The following is a 25,093-nucleotide window of genomic DNA, read 5'->3' as shown; positions in this document are numbered from 1 at the left end:
TCCACAGAATCTCCTGTCTGACCCCCTAACTATGGAGTCCCCCCATCACTGCTGCCATCCTCTTCCTTTCCCTACCCTTCTGAGCCACAGGGCCAGATTCTGTGCCAGCGGCACAGCCACTGTTGCTTCCCCCAGGTAGGCCGTCTTCCCCAACAGTACTCAAGCAGGAGTACTTACTGTCAAGGGGTACAGCCACAGGGGTGCTCTCTAGTATCTGACTCTTACCCTTCCCTCTCCTGACTGTTGTGACACGGTGTGACTACCTGCCTATAGCTCCTACCTATCATCTCCTCACTCTTCCTGACCAGAAAAAGGTCACTGAGCTGCATCTCCAGTTCACTAACCCGGTCCGTAAGGAGCTGCAGCTCGACGCATCTGGCGCTGATGTGGCCGTCTGGGAATCTCCCGGACTTCCCACATCTGACACCGAGCACAGAACACCAGCCTTACACACATTCCTCTTGTCTGTATTCTACACAGGTAACCTACCTCACCTGGACCCGTTAGCGCCTAAGCCCCGTTGAGCCAAAGCCTTTCTACTCTGCATAATCTAGAAATTGTGTAATGAAATCCTCTGCAAGTGCACTGTGTGCAGCACAATTCTTAGCTTTTTATAATGGTTCAGGAGTCAAATTAATCTGTCGACAGTGTTTGCTCCCACTTCTTTCTTCAGCTTTGTTCAATAAGTAAAGCCAATAGGAGGTATCACATATACAAGGACAATGTCAAAGCATTTATGACTGGCAAAGCAAATGTATTTTTGCACATGGTGAGAACGAGGAGAGTTCAAATCATTTGGTGCTCAAGAAGACCTGCCACTTAGCACATGGTGGCTGCAATGAACCAGCCAATGGCTGCACCGCATTTGTTCAACATCTACATAGCAGCCCAGTGTAGCAGCCGTTTGCACCCATGCTCACAACTGTTCATAGCTGCGATGGCAATTCATCTTGACTGGCATTGGCGTTGGGGATGTTTGTCGCAGATTGAATATTAAAATGCTAGCAGCTGTATACATTTCAGTGCCATTCCCTTTACTCCAATGGAATCAATCCGCAATTTTACTCAGATGTATCCTCAGAATGGCTCTGCAAACACAGAATCATGGAAACATACAGCACAGAAATGGGCACTGTTGGCTCACCTCATCCATGCCAACCGTTACGCCCATCTACCCTAATCCTATTTGCTTGCACCAGGCCCACATACCCCTCTGCTTTTCCTATTGAAGTTCCAGCCCAAATGCCCTTTTTAGCAATGTAATTCTATCTGTCTCTACTACCGCCTCTGGCAGTTTGTCCAACATCTTCTGCATGGAAAAAATAAACCTCTGATTCCTTTCAATTCTTGCCTCTCATCTTAACTTGGTGCCCTCTACTTCTAGACTCCCCTGACCTGGGTGACAAGATTCAGGCTATTCATCCTAACTATACCTCTCATAATCAACTTCAGTAAGGTCACCCCTCAGCTTCCTACGTTCCAGTGAGAACAAACCAAGCCTATCCAATTCCTTCTTATAACTACAATCTTTCATTTAAGGCAACATCCTGGTGAATCTCTTCTGTATTCTCTCCACTGTTAGCATATGCTTTCTCTAGTGTGGCAACCAGACCTGTACACAATACTTCAGTGCAGTCTAACTAATGTTTTGTACAACTGCAATACAACATCCATCTTTTATACTCAATGCCTTGGCCTAACAAGTGAAGCATACCAAATGACTTCTTCAATAACAACACAAACAAAATGCTTTTGTGCAGTCTTTGACTTTCCTTGTCAGCCATGGTTGCCTCATACCCCCCCGCCCCACCTTTAGAATACTTCATCTTACTGCACCTTCCGAATTTCCCCCAGGAACATCAGCCATTGCTGTTCTGTCATCTCTGCTAGTGTACTTTTCCGATCAACTTTGGCCAGCTCCCCTCTCATACCTCTGTAATTTGCTTCTCTACCGTGGTACCGATATACAATGCTAGCTTCTCCTTAACAAACCGCAGAGTGAACTCCATCATATTATGATCACTGGTTCCCTAATCAAATCTGCATCATTACATAACGCCCAATTCAGAATCAATTGTGGGCTTAACCACAAGCTGCTCTAAAAAGCTATCTCACAGGCATTCTGCAAATCCCCTCTCTTGGAATCCAGCACCAACCTGATTTTCCCAATCTACCCGCATATTTAAAATCAGCCACGATTATCGCAACATTGCCCATTTTACATGCCATTTCTATCTCAACATTCTCAACAAACGAGACATGATTTCTCATGAATGAAGCTGATTATCCATCATCATTCTCTGCCTTTCCAAGTGCAGATTTTATTAAATAATTAAAATTTAAAAACTATAACGTCTCAACATTCTTTGACAGGCAAACACAAAATACCTAGATCTCTCCATGTGGAAAAGGGGATATTACCGGTGCTTGCTATCCCCAATAGCAAAAAATCCTGATCACATTTATAATGTATCCTTTTACTTTTAGCTATCAAATCAATCCAGTTTGAAATTTAGACATGTCAAGATGAAGCCACCCTCAGGATGCAGGAGCAACACCTTATATTCCGTCTGGGTAGCCTCTGACCTGATGGCATAAATACTGCTACTGCTTTTCCTTTGGTAAACAAAACTCCCCCCCCCTCAATTTCTATTCACCACTCTGACCTTTTACTTCTTCTCACCTGCCTAATAGGTCATCCCCTTCCCTTTCTTCTACAGTCCACTCTCCTTTCCCATCAGATTCCTTCTTCGCCAGCCCTTGACCTTTCCCACCCACCAGGCTTCACTTATCACCTTCCAATTACCCTCCTTCCCCTCCCCCACATCTTCTTATTCTGGTATCTTCTCCCCTTCTTCTCAGTCGTGAAGAAGGGTCTCGGTCTGAAACACTGACTATCTATTCACTTCCACAGACGCTGCCTGACCTGCTGAGTTCCTCCAGCATTTTGTAGCTTGTTTCCACTATTGACTTTATAAATAAATTCTAAGTGATTACGCATAAGACATATTCTATGAAATTGAACCAAATACCTTAATCATCCAACTTGCATGCTCACATTCCTACACAACTGCTATATAATCATAATCTTGTTACTATCTCCTCTATTAGTTTTAATGATAATTAATAAATCTATGATAAGCCTCACTCCAGCCCCTCCAAAATCAAATAGCTGTCTTCTCTCGTTCAACTCAAGGCCGAATTATTTAAAAAAATTAATAAAGTGGCCACTTTATTAGGTACACCTGGCTGCAACTAAATACATAAAAGCATGCAGACATGGTCAAGAGGTTCAGTTGTTCAGACCAAACATCAGAGTGAGAAAGAAACACGATCTAAGTGACTTTGACTGTGGAATGATTGTTGGTGCCAGACGAGGTGGTTTGGGCACCTTAGAAACTGATCTCCTAGGCTTTTCATGCAGGACAGTCTCTAAAGTTTACAGAGAATGATGTGAAAAGCTAAATAAAAAAAGACATCAGTAAGATGCAGCTGTGTGGGCAAAAATGCTGTGTTACTGAGGGGTCAGAGGAGAATGGCCAGACTGGTTCAAACTGACCTGAAGTAGAGAGTAACTCAAATAATCACACATTGCAACAGAAGAGCACAACACATCTGACCTTGAAGAGGATGGGCTACAGCTTCAGAACATCATACTGTGTCCCACTCCTTACCTAATAATGTGGTCACTGAGTGTACTTACTTACATCCTACACACTGAAAGATCAAATTCTGATAGCTTGTACGAGTTGAGAATAACTGCCAAAAATGTACTAAGCATGAAACTGTTAACAGCTCCAGGGACTTCAAATATGCTCAGTTATGTACTTTGCTTCCACTTAAACCATCTTAGTTCCTTCATTCAAATGAGATATTAAACCACATCCCAATATGCCCAGTGCACACACTTCCCACAATATTATTTAAAACAAAAGCAGACCTATTTAAGATAAATGAAACTATTTTAATCCTGATGATTAAAACACAGATGGAAACCATTCAGTCCACCGTGCCTAACTATTCAATAAAATCCACACTTGGAAAGGCACAGATTAATTATGGATAATCAGCTTTATTCATGGGAAATCCTGTCTCGTTAATTTGACTGAATGTTTTAAAGGGATAACTAAGTATATACTGCACCACGGGAAGGCCGCAATTATGTAGAGGAAAATTACCAGGCGCTCTCTGGATTGGCACACATCAATGAGTTCATTTTTCTTGGGGCAGAGGTGGCTGAGAGATGACCTGATAAAATTAGGAGTGCAATAGAAAGAGAAGATAGTAAGAATATTTTTTCCATAATTGAGATGTCTAAGGCAAGATGGCATGGGTTTAAAAGTAAGAGCTAGGAGGCTTAGAGGGGATCTGAGTGGGAACTTGTTCTGCAGAGTTTGGAAGCTAAATACACTGACTGTGGTGGTGTGGGGTGTACACATTTAAGCACCATCTGGATGAGCACTTCAATTTCCAATTTATGGAAGGCTACAGAGAGTGCTGGTACATGGTATTACTACAGATAGGTATAACACTGGGCTGGCATGGCAGCGTGGCAGTTAGTGAAACACTTTACTGCAGCCATCTGTAAGATCGGGGGTTCAATTCTCACTGCTGTCTGTAAGGAGTTTATATACTCTTCCCATGAATGGGGGTTTCCTCTGGGTGCTCCAGTTTTCTCCCAGATTCCAAGGACATATGGTTAGGGTTAGTAAATTGTGGGCATGCTATGTTGGTGCTGGAAGCATGTCAAAACTTGTGGGCTGCCCTCAACACATCCTCACTGATTTGATTTGATGCAAACGACACATTTCACTGTGTTTTGATGTTTCAATGTATTTGTGACAGATGAATCTAATCTTTAAACAGTTGGAATGAGCATAGGGTGTTAATGAGTCTGTTTCTGTGTTTAATGACCTATGGTTCTAAAGATGCTTGCTGCACACCAATAGCCTTTCAACTTTCTTATTATTCATCCCACTGTTCTGATAGTTAACAATCAGATTAGCACACCTATAGACACTGCAACTCAAATCAGAACCTGGAGCATTGAAAGATTTACCTTCTAAATGCCGATTCATCCTGTTATGTTAAATTTACAACCCTCATAATAGTGGAAACAATTCCTCCCTAGGTACTCTGTCCAATTCAATCAGAATGTAGGATACTTCAATTATTTAGAATAATTGTCACATACATTTTTCATGCACTCATGAGGTACTGAGCACAACTCAAAAGAGATTAAGCTGATTTAAATGCAAAAGGACTAAATAAACTCATCAAAAATGCTGGATCCGTCCTTGGCTACAATCCAGACTCCTTTGAGTTAGTGGTGGAGAGCAGGTCACTAAACAAACTGTTATTCATTATGGACAATCTGGCACATCTTCTCCATGGCCTACTCAATAAGCAGTGGAAGACCTTTTCAAACAGATTCACTGTCACCAGGATCATTACAGAAAATCTTTCCTATCAGATATAATAAGCATATACAATGGTTCATTTCTGCGATAGAACACACATCATAGTACAATAGTCTGTTTTATTATTTTGTACATTATTGCACATGATTACATTATTATTGTGTATACTATTATTCTCTATTGGTTAAGTCTGCACACTGTTTTTAAATGTTGCTTCTGTAACAAAATAATTCTCCACTCATGATCAATAAGGTACTTACTATTATTTTTTTATTATTAAGTTTTTCACCATGTCTTTCACCTAACTGATTTTTAAGAAAAAGTGAATTTTCATATTTCCATGTTTTGCCCTCTCAAGGATGCAGAAGAAAAATGTCATAAGAACAACTACTGAAGAAGAATGTTAATTGATAAGAGATTAAATATGGTAATTTAGATAAGAGCAGTGCCACCATTGCCAGGAATGGAAGCACGGACTTGCTCAACAGGTCTTCTATTTAATTAGCGACCTGAGAACACAGACCTAGGAATGATTAAACCATTGGGGAAAATCTAGCACATTTCAAATGTTACAACACATTAATAAAAGTGAATGAAATAGTATATGGAACAGCACATTTCAGTGAAAGTCACAATTAAGCAGCCCGCATACAAAACCTTAGATGCTTTACACAATGCTATCCACAATTCTGTCAGAGTCAGCAGTTACCCAGTAATTGCCACATTGTGAAAAACAAGCAACAGATCCAGAAATCTGATACAAATAGGAAATGTTGGAAACAGTCAGCGGGTCCAGAGTTTATATGGAAAGAGAAACAGTTACCATTTAAGGTTGGAGAACCAGGGGTGTAGGATCATTTTCCTGAATCTTCAACTGTTTCTCTTTTTACAGATGCTGTTGAATTTTGTAGCATTTTGTTTCAAATTGCCATTCCCCCCCCCCCCGATTTTATTATACAAGGGCAGTTCGGACTATATGATCAGTGGCTATGGTGGCAATAAAACAGGGTGAAGATTAGGTAATTCATTTGCTATTAAAACTGTTTTCAGTGACTTAGATTCTTTCCATCTTCTGGAGAAGCTACACTTTGTCTTTACTGAGAGAAGTTGCTGTAGTTTACTGTACACTTAAACAGAAAGCTGATGGAATTTCTTGGCTGCACAGTGGATCGTTGACTTCAAAATTCTAAGTAAATTTATTCTCACAGTACACACCTGTCACCATATGCTACCTTGAAAGTCATTTTCTTGCAGCATTCACAGGAAAACAAGGAAACATAATAGAATAAATGAAAAAGCTACAAAGACTGACAACCAGTATGCAAAAGATCAACTGCAAATTAAAAAAAAAATAAATAATACTGAGAATGAGTTGAAAGCAAGCCCAAAAAAGTTGTGGAATCATTTCAGAGTTGAGGTGAGTGAAGTTACCCACACTGGTTCAGGAGTTTCTGGTTTCTGTGACTGAGCCTGGTGGCTTGGGACCCAGGGATCCTGTATCTTCTGCCCAATAGCAGCAGCCAGAAGAAAGCACGGCCTAGATGGTGGGAGTCTTTGATGACAGATGCTACTTTGTGACAGTGCTCCTTGTAGATGTGCTCAAAGTGGGGAAGGCTTTGCCTGTGATGGACTGGGCTTTATTCACCACTTTCTGTAGGGTTTTCTGTTCTAGCTGTTGGTGTTTCAATACCAGTTCATGATGGAACCAGTCAGCATACTCTGCACATCAAGAGAAGTTTTAGTCAACATGCCAAATCTGCACAAGTTTCTATGAAAGTACAGGCGCTGTTGTGCTTTCCTTGTGATGGCACTTGCGTTCTGGTCCCAGGACTGACCTCTGATATAATGTCAAAGAATTTGAATTTACTAACCTCTCTACCGCTAATCCCCTAATAAGGACTGAGATATGGACCCCTGGTTTCACTTGTCAGTAGTCAATAATCAGCTCTTTGATTTTGCTGATGTTGAGTGAGAGGTGGTTACGGTAGTGCCATTCAACCAGATTTTCAATCTCCCTCCTCTACGCTGATTCATCACTGCATTTCATTCTTCATATGTTTATAAGTACAGAAGTGAGTAGAGCAGGGGGCTAAGTTGGTGATTGTAGAGGAGATGTTGTTGCTGAGCCATATTGACTGGGGTCTGCAAGTGAAGCAAGACTTTATCCTGTCAATCTCCAACATGCTGTCTGACCCAGCACTGGAAAAATCTTTCAGAATAAAAGGTAAATTCATATTGAAGGCTGTTGTTTTATAAAATAAGTAAGTTCAAGTCCATTAATCAGTATTGATATAAAAGGCAGGAATGAGCTTTCCAGAATCTCAGTTAGAAAATGGCACCCACCAGCAGGCTCAAGGAGCTCACCTAACATTCGGTTGGGCTGGGAGGGATCAGTGCTCTGCAGCAGTAATTGCAACAGGGCAGTCTGCCAGTGTGGGGTAAAGACAAAGTACACTAAATATTCTCTGCCACTCTTCTTGACTGCATAACTAGATTCTGTAGGATTAGTTCTACTGTGATCAAAATGAATTAGAGATGAAACTCACAATGGGGACCTGGTCCATCCAGACCCTTATGGACAACTCCGAGTGAAAACCCAGAGGAACACATTAATCAAGAACTCTGGAGATTCAGAAGTAATGGTATGTTCATGGCAGCAACAGGGCATAAGAGAATAGTTCATGGAGAAATGAGATGATACCTCCAGTTGAAAGCATAAAAGGAAAACAAGAATATTCCAAGTTTCAGGTAGTTTTGACATTGAGAATGAGCATGCACTGACTTAAGATACAGGTATTTCATTCTAGAATCAATGATCACCTCATGACTATCAACTTATTCTCATAAAGCACTAACATCTCAACCCCATCAGGCTACATGCCCTAATGAAATCAAGAGGAATCTTATCTGACTTGGCAAACCAATTCTGACATTCCACAGGAACTCTTCTTGGCACATTCACTGCCAGAGTTAGACATATTCTAAGTTATGGAACAGAACCACTGGCAACATAGGTTTGGGGATGGGGACATACTCCCCCAGAACAAGTGTGTACAATAATGCAGATCATGTGCTCAGCACAAATTTGATCCAGTTAATTCTTGCTAGGTCAAAGTGGTGTACGATGACAGTGTTATCAAATAACATTTGTGCACTAACAACTAACAACTAACTAACTTCGTGCCACAGCCCACGAACAGAGGTGAGACTGCCCCATCATCAAAGAGGCATTGATAACTCAGTGCTTCAAGATTTTGTACAAAATACACAGTGGTCAAAAGGGGAAACAAAGGAGGATGGTGTTAGAAGTCAATCGTTGCAGCCCCAGTCAGCACTGCAGAAGTCTCTCGGAGAGTGCCTGAGGTACAGCTATCTTTAGCTCTTTAAACAATGATGTTCCATCCAGCCCAGGAACAGCATTAGTTAATATAACATTAGTTACATAACATTCAGCCCTCTGCTAGCTTTCAGTAATAATTTCCCCACGTAGCCTATTACTCCAACATTTTGATCAACTCCTAGATTCTACCCCCATCTACATCAAGAACCATCTAAAGTGACTAATTAACTGGTTATATGGCAGGTCTTTGGGATGTGGAAAGAAACTGCTGCAGCCAGAGAAACCCATGCAGTCACAGGACTGAATATGCAAACTTCACAGAGATAGCACCAGAGGTTGGGGTCAAGCCCGCATCACTGGAACTGAGAGGCAGCAGCTCTTCTTGCGTGCCAATTGCACTGCTCCTTGGAATTCCTCCAACCCTTGAAGAGCAAGGAAGTCTATTAAATAAATGCTGCTTGAATTTGTGAAATCACTCGAGTGGCCAGGTGGAGAATACTTTTCCATAATGCTTAAAAAATATTAGCTGATCTCAAGTGCTTTGACCATAGCAGGCAAAAAGGATGGAGGTGCATTCAGGTGGGGAACTGACCTCATTATACTTCACAGGAAAATCAGTGCACAATCTTTTTTTCAAATCCTTTTCAGTTATTGACTTTTAGATAGCCATTGATGGAAAAGCCAGCATTTTTATTGATTCACTGCCTTCTTGAACAACTACATTTTTTTTGACTAAGGCTCTCACACAATGCTGCTAGGTAGGTAGCCCCTGGGTTAACTCCAGAGATGTGATAAATGTTCTTTAAGTGAGGATGGTATGCCATTTGAAGGAGATCCTGCAGATGGCAGTGCTCCCCTGCACCTGCTACCCTTGTCCTCTAATGGTGGAGGTCATAGGCCCCAGTGGTGCTGTTGAGAGTATTCTAGCTGTGTAACGGCAGTGTACTTACTTCAGTGGCAGCTGTACTTATTTAGGCACGTGAAGAGTATTCCATCACGCCTCTGATTCATGCCTTGCACATGATAGAATGATTTTGAAGTGTCAGAAGAGTCATTTGCTGTAGGGGTTACCTAGCGTCTGGCACACTCACATATGGTCCAATCACAAACAAGAGAAAATCTGCAGATGCTGGAAATCCAAAGAACACACACACAGTGACAGGAACTCACCAGGCCATGCAGCATCTATGGAAACAGTAGTCTCTTTTCCATAGATGCTGTCTGGCCTGCAGAGTTCCTCCAGCATTTTGTGTGTGTTGCTTGTATTTATGGTCCAATGAAGTTTCTGGTCAATTGTGATGTTGATGGTGGGGAAACCAAGCAATGGTAATGCCACTGAGGATGAGCAGCAGTGATCAGACATCTGATTTACCATCTCTGACACTAAATGTTCCTTATATATTAGCTCATGTCCAAGTTCTGCCCAGGTCTTGCTCCACGTTGGCACAGCCTTCATCACTTGCTGAGAAGGTGCAAACAGATTCGAATACGGTTCAGTAAATACTCTCATTTGGCTTAATAATGGAGGAAAAGTTAATGATGAAATATGTAAAGATATATTGAGCCTAGGAAAGTGTAAGAATCCTGCAGTGATATCCTGTTACTCAGCACTAAGCCAAGGTCCCATCAACTGCAGTCTGCTCCAGCAATACAGATTTATAGTGGGGAGCACCAGGAGGAAATAGAGGAAGTCTGTGGCAATGATTTTCATTGTGGTAGACAGCAGGGAGACCCCCAACCAACTTGAAGACATACTAATAGGACATCATAGAAAGCAATCATAAAAAATTCTAGAGGACTTCTTGATCAGTATATCAAACAAGTTTGGTTCACAATCTGGGTCTCCATCTTAAATGACTCAGATATTGGGAAAAATGTAATCTGATAAAAATACTTCATGAAAGATGTAAAATTGAACATTACAGAAGATAAGCAATTGAGAATTCCATCATCCAAATAAAAAAAAAACACTTGGGATTTGTATTGGAATTGGAATGGATTACAAGCTTCCAGATCATGATCTTCTATGCACTGCTAGATTCCATGTATTGGGCAAATACAATAAGTAAACTGTTTTGTAACTGTTCTATTAACATTAGCCACAATTTTACATTTAAATTTTACATTGTGTATACAGATATAGGACTTAAAAACATAGAAAACCTACAGCACAATACAGGCCTTTCAGCCCACAATGCTGTGCTAAACATGTACTTCCTTTATAAATTGCCTAGGGTTACCCATAGGAATGACAAAAAAACCTAAAAGGTTAGGTATTAAAGGCCCTATTTTTAATCCACATACAACCACACTTTGAATTTGCCCCAATTCCCAGGCTCTTGGGATGCAGATCTTCCAGTGCATTGCTAGTCATGGGCACGAAAGAATATTTGTTTTCAAGCTATGGATGAAGAAAAGAATAGGTTCGATAAGTTGTAAGTAGGTGGAAGAGATGTGAGAAAAATAAAGTATGAAGTCTACAGTAGCTTAATTAGTGAATTCATTATTAATTCCTGCATACATAGATTAAAGCTGATTACCTCCTGTATCTACAATATAAATTCTATAGTGAATGATATTTATATCTACGCACTTGACAAAACATCTGACAGAAACAATCACTGTTAATTGAGATATTTAGTTGGAAGTTCCATCAGATTTTACCCTATAGGCCTTAATTAGATCTAGCAGTTACCAATACTCCCTAATGGTCATAGTGCCAGACAACAAATGTCAAGATCAGTGATAAATCCTTCATTAGAACAGTGAATCTGTGGAATTCATTGCAACATTTGTGGAATTCATTGCTGCGGACATCAACTCATTGGATATATTTAAAATGGCGGTTGATAGGTTCTTGATTACTAAGGGCATCAAGGGAGAAGGTGGGAAAATGGGGTTGAGGGGGAAAATAAATCAGGCATGAATAAATGGGACAAATGGCCTAATTCTACTCCTACATTTTATGGTCTTAAAATATCCAGGTTGATAAGAATGCACAAAACATAATACGGTACAAAACACAATGCATTTTTAATGTTAACACCAAGATGGATACCCTTGGGTATATACTTCATTCAAAAGCATTAGATATTACATTTTCTGATCTATTGATATATTTTAACTCGTTGAAAATTATTGGTGCTCATATTTGTATGCTCAGTATTTCCTGGATGCTTTAGTAAATGTGCTAATAAAATACACTCACCACATAATATTGCTATATATATAGTTTATCTATGCCAATGCATTTGGCTGGGAATTCATCTAAAAGGTCAAAATGTTTGAAATAGATCTGATTCAACCTCCTCCAATCAATTCAAATATCCAGTGTAATGGATAAAATGACTGATCACTAAATATTGTTTCAATGCCCTTTCTTCATATATATCAGGCAAAGATTTTGAATAGCTGATCCAAGGTCAACTTAGCCTCTGATAAATTGCCCTGAAGCCAGCAGACAGTTGTAAATGAAGTAAACTATCAAAAGTCGCATGAAGGGGAACATGAAGTGTGCTTTTTTTCTGATATTAACAGTACCAATCCTTTATCTAATTGATATTAAATAAATTTTCTTGCTGGTTTATAGTCTGCAGAATTATAACCATATAACAATTACAGCACGGAAACAGGCCATCTCGGCCCTTCTAGTCCGTGCCGAACTCTTACTCTCACCTAGTCCCACTGACCTGCACTCGGTCCATAACCCTCCATGCCTTTCCTGTCCATATAGCTGTTCAACTTAACTTTAAACGACAACATCGAGCCTGCCTCAACCACTTCTGCTTGAAGCTCGTTCCACACAGCTAATACTCTCTAAGTAAAGAAATTCCCCTTCATGTTACCCCTAAACTTTTGCCTTTTAACTCTCAACTCATGTCTTGTTTGAATCTCCCCCACTCTCAATGGAAAAAGCCTATCCATGTCAACTCTATCTATCCCCCTCATAATTTTAAATACCTCTATCAAGTCCCCCCTCAACCTCCTACACTCCAAAGAATAAAGACCTAACTTGTTCAACCTTTCTCTGTAACTTAGGTGCTGAAACTAATTACTTGATAGAGTCCAATTTCTGGTTGTTGAGATCATGCTATATTCAAATCAACTGATCATTGTAGTAGACTTTACCAGGTATATTAATAAAGTTTGAGTAAATTTTCTTTTCCACAGTGGATCATTCTGACCTTCAGAACAATAGCACAAAAAACTGTGCTTAGTTGCTATCAGTAAACTCACAAGTAACAGCTGGGCACTGTACTCCACTGGAATTGATTTCAATCAAATCATGAGACAGTTATGACATATTATATACTTAGCACTACTAAACTGAGGGCAAATTTCTAGGTGTATATCCACAAATAAAAATCCAAAGTTGGGATTCCAGTTTTAAAATATACACTATCAAATTACTATTGCATCATTGTCATCTATCAAAACATGGTACAGACACAAAATTTGTATTCTGTTCAGGGAGACATTTTGTTATAATATATAAACCTAACATGGTTCGAAGCAGTCAGGCCATCAACAATCCAAATTAAAGACAAATGCTTTAGGCAAGAATTCTTAAAATATCTTTCAGGACCAGAAAACTTCTACCAGCAAACAATGGTGGAACAGTTTGATAATTTGCCAGTGTTGATCACTTAAAGCTTCCTTTAAACTAATTAACCTTTGATTGACACCAAATTGCCAATTGTTTGTACCTAGTTCACCTGCACATTCAATGCCATTCAAGTGGCAATTACACAAATACTTTTAGGTAACCCTATTTTAGCTGACAGACTTCATTTAATTGGCATAATAGTTCTGATTTACTTGTTAGATGTGCAAATTCAAACATGAAACAATCAAATAGTTTAGCATTTTGTTGGATTTCTTCAAGCAAATGCTAGGTTGATACTAAGTGTTCTCATCAGAGCCACTCATCTTTATCTCTTACAAGTGGGGGTGTGGCAGGGGCTGGCTGATGAGATCATGTGCTCCTTATAATGGAATGAAATGCAGTCAATCACCAAATTGAGAAGGCTGGTTTTGATTATTCCCATGTGTATACCTCACCCATTTGAGCTTCAACAATCTGCTGTGCCAGTTCCTCCATACTGTTTGCCATTCTGATTATTCATGAGTATGTCCTGGAAGAAATACACAGATTTATCCAATGGATAATTGAGATTCAAAGACAATTACAGAATCCTCATCAGGTGGACAGCTATATGGCAACTTGTACCTACAGATCCTGGATACACCATATTCATGTTTTTTAAATAAAGGTAATATCACATCTTCCTCATAACATAATAAAATCTTGTTGACTTTATGATAAGCACCATCCTCAACCTCCAAGCATGCCTGATTTGTGTCCCTATATTCATCCATCTGAATGTGCATTTGCAACAGCATTTAATGTCTATCCAGAACTGAGTGGCTTCACGGACCATTTAAGACTGTGAAGTTTGTTGCAGTGCCGCATATAGAAGTGTTAATGAATTTGCACACAAGAAATGATAAGATGATGACTGCAATATGCTTTTTTTGGTGGTAATTGACTAGGTGAAAATTAGCCTGTTTCTTCAGTAACATTGTTTAACAAAGCTCCAATGGCATAGTGTTTATTGCAAGCTTTGAAATTTAGGAACAAATTTTCATAGGAAAAACAATTGACAATTTTTAAGTACAGTAGCTTGAATCCTATTCACAAAATTAGAAAGTTAAGTAATTTTTATAATTCCATTCACTATGAATAACATCTAGCCTCTGGCAGGGTTGACTATTGTAATGTCAGTGGACATTAATAATTCACACTGAATGCAAAATATTGGAGCAGGGCAATAAATGAAGGAAGCTGCAATTACTGCAATGTTCTATATATGAAAAATGTATTTTGAAAGCAGATTAAAGGATAAATCCAAAGGGACCAACAACATTATTACACCATGAACAGTTTTGTCAATATTTATTTGAGCGCTCTGCCCAACACAAACATCCATTTCAAATTATCTCTTTATACCTTAACATTTTCAACTGTACACATGTATACCACCAAACAAAACAACTTTTCTCCAGACCAAGGTACACAACAGTACATATAACACGCATGTAACACAAAGCAATATCAGAAATAAATCAATAACAAAAGTGCATGTACAAGTTAAACAGTAAACAGAACGCTACCAGAGCTTCATGTGTGATGAGACCGTATGATGAAATTCAGATGTGTGACAAGCAATTCGGTAGTCTTATGGCCTGGGGGAAAGAAACCATTTCCTATCCTAACAGCAACACACACAAAATACTGGAAGAATTCAGCAGACCAGACAGCACCTCTGGATGTTTCCGGTGAGACCCTTCTTCAGGACTCTGCCCTTCCTTTCCAGTCTTGAAGAAGGGTCTCAGCTCAAGACTTTGACTGTTTACTATTTTCCTCAGATGCTGCCTGGCCTGCTGAGTTCTTCCATCATTTTATTTGTGTTGCTTTGGATTTCCAGCATTGACAGATTTTCTCGTGAAAAACAGTTCTTGCCCTAATACCATGGTACCTCCTGCCTGATAGTAGGGAGTCAAAGAGATTGTTGCATGGATGGGATCACTCCCATCACCAGCTTGCACTTCATGAACATTTGCCACTTGCCTTATTATTAATGATCAAGTTGAAGTAGCATGTAAAATTTCTCATCATTATGCATATTGTGCCATGTAATCCATATCAGCTCAGAAACTCATGTTTCTAACTCTTCATAACTAAGTTCTTGGATACAGTAAATTAGATATCACATACTACCGCTGCATCAACTTTTCATTCATTTATTGTTAGCATGTATTCTCACCCACAAACAAATCTTGCTCTTCTAAGTTGTGAAAGTCAAACATTTAGAAAGTAACAATCATTGGTTTTGATGCAGACTGCTCAATCCATTGCTCAGCTATAATGTTCCATGTTTTAACTTTGCAAAGTTAGCATCTCAGACTGGGATAACCATATGTTTCACATTCTGCATTGAACAGTCTGGTCACCTGGTTTTATGACAACGGAGGAGCATGACCATGAGGTTCCAGATTGTTCTCTGCTGTGACAGTCCTTAGAGTCCCATCGATGGTCTGTTTTATTTCGCCATATATGCTCTTAATTTACATCACATAGGATAATGTTTGTGTTAAACTACTAAATGAAATGTATCCTCAGTATGGGATGGGACCTGATCACTGCAATGATCATGACTTATCAGTCATCTATGAAAATGAATTCATATGACTCATTCCCTCCCATTGATCCTCTCACCATCTGTTACTGGTTTCACAGCTCTGGCCTTTGACTACCATTTCAGTATTGGACATCAAAAACCCGCAACCATTATTATAAGCCGTATACTTGAATTGAAAGAGGGTTGAAGATACTACTCAACGATGTTAATATTGAAGAGTACAAAAAACATCTTACCACATTAACAGATTGCAATTTTCACCTTCCCCACCCCCATCCTAACATTCTACAGACTTTATTAGGGTGAATCCCCGTGGAATGGAATGAACCTGGGAATAGTCCAGGACTGGCTGAGAAATACAACTCTACAGTATGATTATGATAACCTGCTCCTTGATAAGTCACTGAGACTCCCTCCATATGCCAATCCTGAGATATTGCAAAGGATGGAGGTGCAGAATATACTTTAATCACTTTCCCACATCATATTCTTGTAGTAAACTGGTCATTCAGTTTCATTCCCATTATTTTGCTTCAAATCATTTCACATAACTTGGAGGTCTGCTTGACCACTTCAGGAATAGTTAAGGTTCAGCTATGTTTGTGTAGGACTGAAGTACACTAAACATGCCAGGTTTTCTTTCCAAAAGAACAATGATGTAATCGAATTTATGATGATCTTACAACTGCATTGTTTTATTTGCAGGCACCAATTTATTACTGCTAGATTTCAAATCCTCGGTCTCTCTTGATGATAATTACTTTGGTTCTGTCTTCACTAAGGAGGACATAAATAATCTTCCAGAAATAGTAAGGGACAGAGGGTCCAGTGAGATGGAGGAACTGAGCGAAATACATGTTAGTAGGGAAGTGGTGTTAGGTAAATTGAAGGGATTGAAGGCAGATAAATCCCCAGGGCCAGATGGTCTGCATCCCAGAGTGCTTAAGGAAGTGGCCCAAGAAATAGTGGATGCATTAGTGATAATTTTTCAAAACTCGTTAGATTCTGGACTAGTTCCTGAGGATTGGAGGGTGGCTAATGTAACCCCACTTTTTAAAAAAGGAGGGAGAGAGAAACCGGGGAATTATAGGCCGGTTAGCCTAACGTCGGTGGTGGGGAAACTGCTGGAGTCAGTTATCAAGGATGTGATAACAGCACATTTGGAAAGCGGTGAAATGATCGGACAAAGTCAGCATGGATTTGTGAAAGGAAAATCATGTCTGACGAATCTCATAGAATTTTTTGAGGATGTAACCAGTAGAGTGGATAGGGGAGAACCAGTGGATGTGGTATATTTGGATTTTCAAAAGGCTTTTGACAAGGTCCCACACAGGAGATTAGTGTGCAAACTTAAAGCACATGGTATTGGGGGTAAGGTATTGGTGTGGGTGGAGAATTGGTTAGCAGACAGGAAGCAAAGAGTGGGAATAAACGGGACCTTTTCAGAATGGCAGGCGGTGACTAGTGGGGTACCGCAAGGCTCAGTGCTGGGACCCCAGTTGTTTACAATATATATTAATGACTTGGATGAGGGAATTAAATGCAGCATCTCCAAGTTTGCGGATGACACGAAGCTGGGTGGCAGTGTTAGCAGTGAGGAGGATGCTAAGAGGATGCAGGGTGACTTGGATAGGTTGGGTGAGTGGGCAAACTCATGGCAGATGCAATTTAATGTGGATAAATGTGAAGTTATCCACTTTGGTGGCAAAAATAGGAAAACAGATTATTATCTGAATGGTGGCCGATTAGGAAAAGGGGAGGTGCAACGAGACCTGGGTGTCATTATACAACAGTCATTGAAAGTGGGCATGCAGGTACAGCAGGCGGTGAAAAAGGCGAACGGTATGCTGGCATTTATAGCAAGAGGATTCGAGTACAGGAGCAGGGAGGTACTACTGCAGTTGTACAAGGCCTTGGTGAGACCACACCTGGAGTATTGTGTGCAGTTTTGGTCCCCTAATCTGAGGAAAGACATCCTTGCCATAGAGGGAGTACAAAGAAGGTTCACCAGATTGATTCCTGGGATGGCAGGTCTTTCATATGAAGAAAGACTGGATGAACTGGGCTTGTACTCGTTGGAATTTAGAAGATTGAGGGGGGATCTGATTGAAACGTATAAGATCCTAAAGGGATTGGACAGGCTAGATGCGGGAAGATTGTTCCCGATGTTGGGGAGGTCTAGAACGAGGGGTCACAGTTTGAGGATAGAGGGGAAGCCTTTTAGGACCGAGGTTAGGAAAAACTTCTTCACACAGAGAGTGGTGAATCTGTGGAATTCTCTGCCACAGCAAACTGTTGAGGCCAGTTCATTAGCTATGTTTAAAAGGAAGTTAGATATGGCCCTTGTGGCTACAGGGGTCACGGGGTATGGAGGAAAGGCTGGGTTCTGAGTTGGATGATCAGCCATGATCATAATAAATGGCGGTGCAGGCTCGAAGGGCTGAATGGCCTACTCCTGCACCTATTTTCTATGTTTCTATGTTTCTATGTGATTATAACTCAAATTGTCTAAGTTGTCAAATTGTCACAGAGGGTAATGAATTTGGAATTCTCTACCCTGGAAGGTTGTGGGGGCACTGGAGTCATTGAAAGAGAATACAATTTTTCTTTTAAAATCAGGGAACTGAAAGCAATGACAAACAGGCACAGAAGGAGACAAAGCTCGGAACAGATCAGCATTGCCCACAGTGGCTAGGTTGGCTTGAAGGGACAGAGGAGCTACTCCTGCTCCTATTTTCTAATGATAGTGGGAAGACTTAGAAGCAGAATGTTGAAGTAAATATGATGGAAAACATGTAGACTAAACAGATCATCTTCGAGTTGAACAAAATGCCAGAGGTATCAATCAATTAGTTCAAACTAACATGGTGATGGAGAAGGAAGCACAATGGAGTCAGTGGTGCTGACAGCTCATTTAAAAGTCCTAGAAAATAGTAAGGAAAAAATACTAAATAGAAAACATGCATTTAGGCCAAACAAAACATTCACCACCAGAAAATAATACTGATATTTACCAAACTTATTCCTAATTTCTTTCATCCACCAACCCAATCTAGAAAGTTGATGGGTTGTACCTCAGCCACATATTTATGAAAGGTACTGTAAATCTGTCATCTTAGCTTGGAGGTCTTCACTATCATCTTCCAAGATATTTTGCTGTACTTACGTTTCTCTAGTGCAGGCAACACAGCCTCAACACCCTAGGGAGCAAGATACCGCACACAGTAGCTGAACCAACTATCAACATCATTTGTCTTTTGATGGACTCATCCTCACATTCTACTTCATTTGAGATACCTTATTGTCTACCTGCACTGCATTTTCTTTGCAACTGTAACACTATTCTGCATTGTTATTGTTCTACCATGTACTACCTCAATTCACTGTGTAATGATTTGATTTGTATGAACAGTATGCAAAACAAACTTCTCACTATTTTGGTATGTGACAATTAAAAATCAATTCAATTCCCCTTTAATAAAATGTCCTATAATAAAATTAAGAACTATTTTCTCTTTCACTGTATCTTAATTAGGATGATTGCTGCTTTTAATGTACGAACCTGTGCCCTCAAATTCCACAGAAATAAGCCCTCTTCCATACTAAATATTAGCATTATTTTCTTGTTTAAAAAAAAAAGAAAATGCATCACATCTTACTAAGTTCCAGAAGACTGAAGGAAAAAAAACACCAAGATGCAACTTTGTGGTGAAGGCCAAGCTTCGTTTGTGAATTCAGGGCAAAGCAAAAATCACTTTGGATAACTGGGAAACAAACCGTGAAGACAAGGGAGGCAACTTTCAACAAACGATGTAAAACAGTGATGTTTGTAAATTCCAATTTTGTATCTTAAGGTAACCCGAATTAATAATATTCTAAATGTTATCTGATTGGAATCTCATTACAAGAGCATTTCTTTCACTAGCATGGTGTAGTCGTACAGCCACAGATGCCACTCAACCTACTAAGTTCCACCAATAGGTTGTTTTACATCAATTCTAGAAGTAATTTTTGCACAAACTCTAGCCTGTTATAAGGAGGTAGTGGAACTGAACAGCTACCTCAGCCAAGTAAGGGTTGCTCAAGTTTGATGGAGACAAAAGATTAAAAGGAAATAAATGGAACAGACGTGTCCCGTTTATCCGACCCTAAATGATGGACCCCAGGGCAATGAAAGTCCTGGGCAGAAGTACGTCAACACAAACCTTCTGGATGATTAGAAAAAGTGCATTAAATGCATCGTGGACACTGAGGATGGTGACAACTCTGGAACAACCACAGCAGGAAAGCAGGCCCAGAGTTTGGAAATTAAGAGAAGATTACAACTCCCATTGGAGTGAACCTCGTCAATTCACCTCACAAAGGTATTACTCAAGTCCAAACCATAGATCTTGTGATTTAGTGTAATGTGCAAAAAAAAACAAGAATCAAATGTAGAGTTGCTGAGTATTAATTGTATGTGACTTAAGTATTAGTAAAGACCAGGTTGTATTAAACCTTAGTTTGAGAGTCTCTTTGTTTCATATGTCATTTGATACCCCACAGAAGTAATATGCATATATTCTTGCATATCAGCTTCATTTTATGGCATTGACATGAGAGCCAAAGCCCAATTTTCAAGGTCTTGTTAAATTGTTACCACTTTGCTTAAACCATTGTCTATCTCGTATTGCAGCAACTTACTTTCAAGTTTCAAATGGGACACATTAAACAACAAAGATTCTATCTAAAAATTTCAACAGTATAATTCAAGTTTATTGAAGAATCCCAATTCTAGTATGATTCAGAATTCTCCACTACATACCTTTTGCTGTTCTTCTTTCTCCAGCTTGGCACTTAATATTAACAGCCACTTTTTAATCTGCATGTTAAAATATGCAAGAAAATTGTATTTCAATTCTTCAAAAATAAATTTAACATAGCATCAGCTGAAAAATAATTTTACACAATACAAAGACCAAGAGTGCATTTACACAGCACTTTTTCTCTCTCTAAATCTTTTTATTGAATAAGTATACAAAAAGGTAAGCTATATAGGCACTAATACACTGTTAGAATATAATAAAATTACAGGAGATATTAATACAGAAAAAAATGATACAATGTAATTTAAACATAACATACTAAGGTAACATAATAGTATACTAATATATATATATCAATAGAGAAAAGGAAAAAAAAACACCCCAAAAAAACCCCCACCGTGCAACTAAACTAAAAGCAAAGCAAAGCAATGGGCTAACTTGGAACCAAGTAGAGTTAAAGAACTTAAAATCACATCCTCAAACCCGACCTCCATTAAAAACAGTAAAAAAAACAAGAAGGGTATATAAATATGGAGCAAAAAAGAGAAGAAAAAAAATTACATTAAATGAAAATATTGAATAAAAGATCTCCAGGTCTGTTCAAATTTGCTGTATGTAATTGGGCCATTACATACAGTAGGTAACATATTTCTAGACTTGTGTTTACTGTAAAGTCAACAAGCAGTTATTCTGCACACAGAAGAACACAAATGAAGAGATAAAGTGACTATATCACCTACTTGTAGGCCACACCATTTGCCAATTTTGGCAAGTGTTAGCCAGAATAAAATATATTTCAATATTTTGCCTGCAAAGCATTTTTAGAATGAGAGTACTACAGCACAGAAACAAGCCATTCAGTCCAACTTGTCCATGCTGACTTGATCTTCTGCCTAGTCCCATCTACCTGCATCTAGACCAAACCCTGCCCATCCATGTACCCATCCAAACTTAGTAAATGTTACAATTCACCACTGCTGGCAGCTCATTCCACACTTGCACCATTCGCTGAATGAAGTTTCCTCTCAGATTCCCTTCCATGATCATCCAGTGTACATCACTGTACCAAAGAATTAGATTCAGATTTATCACATGTACATTGAAGTACTATATACTGTCAAATGCGTCATTTGTGTTAACATCCAACACACTTAGGGATGTGCTGGGGGCAGCCTACAAGTGTCACCACACATTCGGGAGCAAACATAGCATGCCCAAAATGTTCATCAGAACAACAGAACACAACAAGCAACAAAAAATATTTAATTTACAATATTAGTGCCATCGATTTGTACTTTGGCCAATGCCCTTTTCCTCAATGTGCACATTGTGTTAATTGTGATTTTAAAAGATTTTCATATTTCCTATCTGGCAATTCTTATTTATTTGTCACTGTTCTTTGATATCTTTCTTAATCAGCAGTATTGGACTAGATTTTTAAGGACAGGGAACAGTACACAAAGGCTTTCCGTCCACAATGTTATGCTGACCTTTAACCTACTCCAAGATCAATTGAACCCTCCCTTCCTACATAGTCCATTTTTATCTCACCATTGTGCCCAAGAGTTTCTTAAATGTCCCTAATATATCTGCCTTTACCATCACCCTGATCTTGCCACCATTCAGGGCCCCAAACAGTACTTCCAAGTGAGGCAACACTTCACTTGTGAGTCTGTTGGGGTCAACTATTGCATCCGGTGCGGCCTCCTCTACATCGGTGAAACCCGACGCAGATTGGGGGACTGCTTCATCGAGTACCTCCTCTCCGTCCGCCAAAACAGACAGGATCTCCCAGTAGCCACCCACTTCAACTCTGCTTCCCACTCCCATTCAGATATATCCATACATGGCCTCCTCTACTGCCATGATGAGGCCAAACTCAGGTTTGAGGAGCAACACCTCATATACCGTCTAGGTAGTCTCCAGCCCCTTGGTATGAACATAGAATTCTCCAACTTCCAGTAATTCCCTCACCCTCCCTTCCCCTATCCCTATTTCACTCTGCCCCCTCCTCCAGCTGCCTATCACCTCCCTCATGGTTCTGCCTCTTTCTACTACCTATTGTGTTTTCCTCTATTCCTTCTTCACCTTTCCTGCCTATCACCTCCCTGCCTCCCTTCCCCACCCCTTTATCTTTCCCCTTACTGGTTTTTCACCTGGAACCTACCAGCTTTCTCCTTCCCACCCTCCCCCCACCTTCTTTATAGGGCCTCTGCCCCTTCTCTCTACAGTCCTGACGAAGAGTTCCGGCCCGAAACGTCGACTGATCTTTTCCACGGATGCTGCCCGACCTGCTGAGTTCCTCCAGCATGTCGTGAGTGTTGCTTTGACCCCAGCATCTGCAGATTATTTTGTGATTACGACCCTGATATTAGTGTTTGACATCCCCACCTACCCCTGACATCCATCTCTACTTACCTCCAAATACCTTAAAACAGAGTGTTCCCACCCTGAGGTCCATGGACCCCTTGCTTAATGGTATTGGTCCATTGCATTAGAAAGGTTGGGAATGCCCGCCTTAAAGTTATATCCCCTGGCATTAAGCAATTACCACTTCGGGGAAAAGGCACTGGCTATCCACTCGAACTATGCCTCTACTCATCTTGTACACCTCTATCAATTCATCGCTCACCTCCTTCTCACCAAAAAGAAAATCCCTAGAACCACCAAGAGAATAAAGGAATGTTTTTCTCAATGCCAGGCAGGACCAGAGGTAGTTGTGGCATTTATACATAAATCATTGTGAAATAGCAGAACAGTTTGGGAAAATAGTTTTTATAAAAACACCGGACCACCCTCATTTGGCGTATTTAATTTGGTTACCACATTATAAGTGGGTATGAAGACATGAGAGGGTCCAAAAAGATTCATGAGAATGGTTCCTGGGATACAGGAAATAGTTATAAGGACTGATGAGAGGCTGAGACTGCCTTTCCTTGGCCAATGGAAGTACATAAAGCAATGAGGGATATAGGCCCTATTACTGTAGTAGTGTGCCAATGTGGATATGACAAACCAAATACATTAATTCTATGCTAAAACTATTCTATGATTCTCTAGGAGATCAGGATGTTCCAAAACACTTTATCTTGAAGTGCAGACACTGTTTGATATAGGGAAATACAGCAGCCTATTGAGAATTACTGAAAGACTAGTATGTCCAAAACAGTAGCAGTTAGTAGAGCTTAACACTGCAGGCTGAACAAGAGAAATAATGTGACATGACATGCCTTCCCAACCCATAACTTAGTTGGGAGTGATGCAGTTAACAGGTCATTATGACCCACAAGTGCCAACACCTATCATGCAATCAATGAGAAAATTAAATAGTCAAATGGGACTGTAACTCTACTCTAATAGAAGGGTTCAAACCATGGATCAAGTAGCTTGCAAAGCCAATTTCAGGAGACATCCCACCTCTCCCGGAAGTTCCGGGAGTCTCCCGCATATTAATAGTGGCTCCCTGATGCCCGCAAATTATATACAATATCACGGAAATCAATTATTTTGAGAGTGAGCGAGAGAAAACGAGAGAGTGCAGGACCAACCACGAGAGAGCGCGCGCGCATGCGAGAGAGCGAGAGCGCACGAGTGAGAGCGAGAAAGCAAGCAAGCGAGAGTGCTTGAGAGCGTGCGTGTGAGCGACCACGAGAGAGCAAGAGAGAGAGCAAGCGAGAGCGCGAGTGACCACGAGAGAGAGAGCGCGAGCGAGAGCGCGCCATGGCAGAGTGTTCCAAAAAAAAATATATAAAACGTATATCACCCTAGACTACACTAAAGGGTACCCCTGCCTAACAGGGGTCAAAATAATGACAGTGTTGCTCGCTGCACTGTTTGCAACAGTGACTTTTCTATTGCCCATGGTGGGTTAAGACTGTAAAAGACATGTTGAGGTGAGTTTAACAGGTGTCATTTGTTCATTAGCATAGCTAACGTTATTTAAACTAGCTGGCCAGCTGCTAAGGAGCTACTCTATTACAGACGTCCCACCTCTCCCGGAAGTCTCCCGCAAATTGATGGTGCTACCTCCCTGAAATGAGTTTTTGCAGGGTGGGATGTCTGGGTAATCATGCATATAAAACTAACAAATGCAATTAAGTGAAGAAAAGGCTTTAATATTAACTTGTAGCATTTATAAGATTTGTATATGCTAAAGTCTTCACTTGGTGTCTGTATTAATAGAAAGCAGATGCCTTTGTCAGAAAAATATTTGACCAAAAACAACTGATGCCCTTTGCGCAGAGTATCCAAAGAAATTTTGATACAATATTTCACACTCTGCAAACACAGCAGAATAGTAAATAATCTAAGGAGCATGATCATAAA

At 40.0% G+C, this 25,093-nt stretch overlaps 1 protein-coding gene across 14 annotated transcripts in view; it reads right to left on the bottom strand.

The window, feature by feature from the left end:
• Positions 1–25,093, bottom strand: part of LOC134359288 (nuclear receptor subfamily 2 group C member 1-A-like) — a 131,403-nt gene that overhangs the window by 72,005 nt on the left and 34,305 nt on the right. For 8 of the 14 annotated variants that reach the window (XM_063072264.1, XM_063072276.1, XM_063072275.1 and 5 more), the window contains 2 exons: positions 20,767–20,823; positions 13,822–13,895 (listed from right to left, as the gene is read on the bottom strand). The exons of 2 other annotated variants lie outside the window; for them this stretch is intronic. The gene's annotated coding sequence lies outside the window, so the exon portion shown is untranslated. The remainder of the gene's footprint in view (positions 1–13,821; positions 13,896–20,766; positions 20,824–25,093) is intronic. 4 more of the 14 variants (XM_063072266.1, XM_063072271.1, XM_063072263.1 and 1 more) reach the window with 1 other exon arrangement.

Source organism: Mobula hypostoma, chromosome 20 (assembly GCF_963921235.1).
Source record: "Mobula hypostoma chromosome 20, sMobHyp1.1, whole genome shotgun sequence".
NCBI lineage: Eukaryota > Metazoa > Chordata > Chondrichthyes > Myliobatiformes > Myliobatidae > Mobula > Mobula hypostoma.
Note: the sequence above shows the minus strand (reverse complement) of the source record. Positions and strands in the feature narration are given on the sequence as shown.